This window comes from Magnolia sinica, chromosome 12 (assembly GCF_029962835.1).
Source record: "Magnolia sinica isolate HGM2019 chromosome 12, MsV1, whole genome shotgun sequence".
NCBI lineage: Eukaryota > Viridiplantae > Streptophyta > Magnoliopsida > Magnoliales > Magnoliaceae > Magnolia > Magnolia sinica.
Genome location: NC_080584.1, coordinates 52,532,750 through 52,538,873, shown reverse-complemented (window position 1 = coordinate 52,538,873; position 6,124 = coordinate 52,532,750). Strand labels below are relative to the sequence as shown.

Below are 6,124 nucleotides of genomic sequence, written 5' to 3'. Positions count from 1 at the left end.
ATACGTAACAATCATAACAGGCTAACAACTATATGAATTACTCATATTCCCAAAAGGATTGAATCCATCCGTTGCAAGTCCCAAACGAACGTTATGTGGCTCCACAGAAAAATCAACATATTTTTCATCTACAATCTTCCACATAGACGAATCCACTGGATAACGCATGCAAATATCATCTTGAGCCGACTTTGAATGCCATATCATATTCTTTGCAGTCTCTAGTATAGTGTAGAGTCTTTTTAACCTCGGCGTTAATGGGAAGTACCTTAGCACCTTACAAGGTACATGTGGGGTAGTTGACCTTACAACACTATTAAATTTCCATTTGCTTGCTCCATATTTTGGACAACACTGCTTATCAACATGGTCCTTCCAGTACAAAATACAATCGTTAGGGCATGCATGTATTGTCTCATAGTTCATACCTAATGAACTAATCGGCCTCTTTGCATTATAAGTACTATCTGGCAAAGATTTCTCATTTGGTAAAATTTTTTTGATCAAGTTTAACAACTCTGTAAAGCTATTGTCTGACCAACGAAACCTAGCCTTCATACTTAGCAACTCCACTGTCACAGAAAACTTTGTATGCTCCGGTTTACACGATGAATATAGGGGTTGTTTTGCATCCTCCATTAACTTCCTATACCGAGCCTCATCGCCTAAGTCATCATGAGGTTCAATATCATCTTCATTATTAACCTCATCCATACATGCATCTAACTCAATGGGTTGAAAACGACCGAAAGCATCATTCACCAAATCAACCATTCTGGGCAACACATCTTGTAATGACCCAGAAAATTTTGTTCCAAGACCCGAGTACTACCTCTATTTCTCCTTAGCAGCTTTTTGGGGTAATTAGTGCTTATCTCGATTGCTTGTGAAATTTGCATTAATCATTTTAAATTTAATCTGCATGACTCAAAACTTGTAGATTAGCTAGCGCTAAGTTACTCTGAAATCTAGGATCCATCACTAAATCCAGTTGTTCTTGGGAATTTTTGGAAGTTCTGGATCGGACCTGGACCGCTCGTCGAAAGTCCGATAGCGATGATCTTAGGCTGTTGCGGTCACCATGTTGGACTTGACCATCACCTCAAAAATCAAGTCCATGTGATGTTCTGGGTCGATTTGATTGAGTCCATGTGAGGGCATGCATCATTCTGTACACATCCTTATATTAATAAGAGTACTTAGGACATGTTTAATTGTTCTGCTTTATCATTACTGCTTGATTGAACTGATAACATGTTAACCTGTGCTTTATTGTTCCACTGAGTTGATCACTCACTCCTATGTTCTGGGGCGATGTTTAAACACCCACCAAACTCTGTCTTAGTTGCTGATGTTGCAGATGTTGATGCGACTTCTGAGGTAGAGCGGGAGATTGATGATGATGAGGCTGCTTTCTCTTTTATGCAGTTTTCAGACGGGTTCTAGTGAGCCTAGTTCTGATGCGTGGGATGCTGGGATTTCTTTTGGGAATTAAATGATGTAATTTGATACTTATAATTTTGATAGCAACACTTACATTTCAACCTGGTATGTGTATGTATTTCAGGGATTCGCACATGTACACATATATATTTCTTTAAGTCTTCCGCTTGCTTTCTTCACTTATCCCTGAATTATATCTGCACTTTGGCTTAATCTATTTCATGTTTTATGCACTAATACAGACAACATAAATCCATCATTAAATATGTTGCATAAGTGATGTTTTGGAACTCGAGAGCTGAGTTATGCTCGACCCCCAAATTTCAGGGCGTTACACATCTTCATTACGATTATCGACAGATGTACTCGCACCTGTTTCAAGATGTTGTTCCCCATGAAGAAACCACGTTGTGTACGTTTGATCTATGCCATTAAAAACCAAGTGCTCGGAAATGGTTTCTAATGTCATCTTCCCACGTATATTACAACACTTGGCACAAGGACAGCTATGCCAGTCTTATCCATTTGAATTTTATTTCACGTACTTTAGAAATGTTGCAACACCTTCCATGTATTCAACAGTTAACCTTCCTGCCCTCATCCAATTCTTGCATGGTGTCATGGAAGCCATCTCTGGTAACGCATACATGATGTGTTTAAGTTTGATTACGAATGAGTATGTCTAACTGACTAAATCAGTCACCCATCCAAGACCGGATAGATTGTAACACTTTCATTTTCAAATTTAAATGCCTACACCGAAATTCTGGCAGCATCTCCCCATATCTCTCCAGATATATTGATCTTGTATTTAATTCCTACGTCAGTTATCAACACAAAGTGAGGATATTTGACAATGGAAATAAATGCAATAAACATATCCAGAGGAAAAAAGAGAGATGATGCATAGAAAAGGTAAGTGCATTTGAATTGGTAAAATGAAAGCATTACATTCTATCCGGTCTTGAACTATCTAAATAGGGACAATTTAAGGATTTTTATGCACCAAGGAGCACACTGTATCTATGCCTGGCCACATAAAAACCCTTAAATGGGTAACTGATTGTCTTAATATATATACAATCACATCAAAATATGTAATCTAAATGAACATAATTCAAAATAAAACTCATTTCTAAATGTAGAATCAAAGCAGAAGAACTGGTAACCTGAGTTATTTTCCTGCAACCAGTCTCACCAGATACCAGCACCACCTGTTCTCCATACATAAACAGATAAACAAAACTCAGAGCATGACATTGAATAACATTGAATCCTCCTTTAAGAATAGGGTTATTCTCTCATTTTTTTGAAGTGTAAAGAACATCTTATGCACTATTATCTTTTGAGGCATTCCAAATGGGTGATTCTTAAGTATCAGGGATGCAGAAATAGTGGACGATTTATTCATGCTCTTATGAGGAGGTGATTGGCAAAGAACATGCCAATGTAGCATGGATGTGCTAGATCCAGGCCATTCATCAGGTGGGGCAACCTATGAACATCCCCTAGTGCAAAAAAAAAAAAATAACGTGAGCCACCATCCATTCATCAGATTAGGCCACATCAGTATGAGAAAAATGGACTCCAAGAAAATGATCAATGGTCTATATTCAACATACAAACATGATCCACTTGATGAGTGAACCAGCCTGATTTTTAGGCCAGGGCATGTTCTTGGTGGGCCCACCTGAGACATATACATGACATAATGGCATGAATCCCATTAAGATTTTTGTACATCTGATGTATGATGCATGCAATGGTCCATCCATTATTTACCTTTTTCTAATTCGTCTTCGTCTACAGCTTTTAAGGAAAATACTTCACAAGAAGTGGGCCCAACTTTGATCTCTAAACAGGAGAAGAACACCAAAAATAGCAAAATAAAATAAAATAAAAATAAATTAAATTAAATAAAAAAATAATCACCATCTAAGCCTTATCCCAATTAATTGGGGATAGCTACATGAAACCTATTCTACCATTCCAATCTATCAAGGGCCAGACCTCTACTTAAGAATCACCCATTTGGAATCACCCATTTGGAATCACCCATTTGGAATAACCATTGGCGCTGGGTTTTCCAATCATGGGGGTTCCGAATCCAGGGGGTTATAAATCATGGCGCTGGGAGAGAGAGATTGAGAGAGAACCACCACTATCAATCGATTGAGAGAACCACCACTGTCAATCGACTGAGAGAGAGAGAGAGAGGGAGATTGAGAGAGAGAGAGAGTGCATTACCTAATGTTCGTGAAGAGATCGACAGGAAGAGAGAGGTGGGAGAGATCTCTAGGGCTGGTGCTGGGAGAGGGATAGACGGAAAGGAGATTAGATGAGAGGGAGAGAGAACAGGGGTTCCTCATTTTAAGGGACGTGGATTTCGTGCTAAAGGAGGCATGCTCACCTATGCACCTACACACGTGCGCACCTTTGCACACGTGTGATGGGTGTTGAATCCGAATGGTCCATAAGATGTATAATCCCATGAAATCCTGGGGATGAATTTTCACCCTAATCTAAGATTCTGGTGGGCCATAGCAAATAGAAATGCAAATCAAGGGAAGAAACTATTTGCATTTTTCATGGCCAACTAAAGTCTTAGTTCAAAGTAAAAATTGATACCAGGGGATTTTATGAGGTTCTGCTTCATGTGGACCATTCAAATTTTAGAGACTCATCATGTGTGATGAGTTCTCAAAAAAGTTCGTACGTAGTCCATGCGAACTGGTTCGCAGGTGAGCGTTCCGCGTGCTAAAGCCTTTCGCAAATAAGTTCCTGCGCAAGGATGCTGGGTGGGCCCCAACATGACATACATGTTTCATCCACACCGTCCATCTATTTTTCCAGATAATTTTATGGGATAAGACCAAAAATGAGGTATATCCCAATCTCAGATGGACCACATTACAGGAAAAGTGTTGAATGAGCGTGGACCATTAAAAACCTTTTGGGGGCCATAAAAGTTTTGGATCAAGCTAATCTTTGGTTTTTCCCTTCATATGGTCCTGTATGACCTAATCAACAGATTGGATGTCAAATAAATAGTACAGTGGGCCTTAAGATGGATTTTAATGGTGGATATCCAATCGCCATTGTTTTCCTGTGGTGTGGTCCACCTGAGATTTATGTCCCGCCAATTTTTGGTATAAAATTGTAAAATAATTTGAAAAATGGATGAACAGAATAGATGAAACACGTACATCATAGTGGAGCCCACAGAGCACTGACCACCAGTGGCAGGGGGAGTAGCCATTCCGTTTCCCGCCAAATGAAGGAGATGAATAGTTGGCTTACATCAGCAAGTTCTGTGGGTCCCATCGTGAGGTATGTATTATATCCAAACCGTCCATCCAACTTGCGAGCTCGTCATGAGGCTTGAGACAAAAAATAAGACAGATTTAACTATCAAGTGGACCACACTGAAAAAAGCAGTGGGGGATTGAACGTTTACCATTAAAAACCTTTTGGGGGCCATAAAAGTTTTGGATCAAGGTGATCTTTGTTTTTTCCCTTCATAAGGGCCTGTATGATCTAATTAACAGATTGGATGTCAAATAAACAGTACTGTGTGCCTTAAGAGGATTTTAATGGTGGATATTCAATCAATATTGTTTTCCTATGATGTGGTCCACCTTAGGTTTATATCCCTATCATTTTTTCGATCAAGGCCTAAAATGATCAGTAATAATGGATAAACATAATGGATGAAATACATGCATCATGGTGGGGCCCACATAACACCAAATACTAGCCAACGGGCGGGTGGCAGGGGAGTAGCCAATTTGTTCCCATCCATGCTGGCATTTGTGGTGCGGTCCATTTAATCTTTGGATATGATTTATTTTTTGAATAATTCTCTGAAATGATCTCAATAAATGGATGAACAGTGTGGGTTGATCCCAAATTTTCGGTAAATCCAAAACTCAAGTGGACCATGCCACACGAAACAATGTGGAATAATGATTTCCACCATTGATACCTTCCTTAGGCCCACAATAACATTTATTTGCCATCCAACCTATTCATAATATCAAATATACATGAATGAAGAGAAAACACAAACATCAGCTTGATCCAAAACTTTTATGGCCTCCAAGAATTTTTCAATGGTAGAGGTTCAATCACACTATTTCCTGTGGTGTGGTCTACTTGAGCTTTGGATATGCTTCATTTTTGTTCTTTAGACCTCAAATTATCTGTTAACATGGATAAACGGAGTGGATAAAATAAATAAATAACGGTGGACCCCACAGAGTTTACTCTGGTAAGGGTAATGACTAACTCACCTAAATGTAGAAGGGTTTCCTTAAAACATTCATAATCATATATTGGGTTTGCCTTAATGTGATTCATATATCCAACCCACTCATTATGTGTGTCCCACTTGGATGAGGGGTCAGACCAAGTTTTAGCCGCATCCAAAACTCATGTGGGCGCCACCAAGTGCTTTTATATTTTTTAAGATGTCTTGACATGGTTTTAGATGGAATGGCCCACCTGAGTTTCGTTTACGGATGATTTTTGAGATATCTCATAACTTAAAGGGGACACATTAAATGCACGGTGTTGATGTTCGACACACATCATGATGGGGCCCACAAAACTTATTAACATCAATTCGTAGGTTCTCACGAGGTTAATAAGTTGGGTCACAATTTTGACAATAATATTTAGC

At 39.1% G+C, this 6,124-nt stretch overlaps 1 long non-coding RNA gene across 1 annotated transcript; it reads right to left on the bottom strand.

The window, feature by feature from the left end:
- Positions 1–1,865: 1,865 nt before the first annotated feature.
- LOC131220511 (uncharacterized) lies at positions 1,866–3,773 on the bottom strand. Its single transcript, XR_009158646.1, has 3 exons — positions 3,691–3,773; positions 2,613–2,657; positions 1,866–2,076 (listed from the first exon to the last, which is right to left on the bottom strand). It is a non-coding gene; the product is annotated as an uncharacterized LOC131220511 (long non-coding RNA).
- Positions 3,774–6,124: the final 2,351 nt, after the last annotated feature.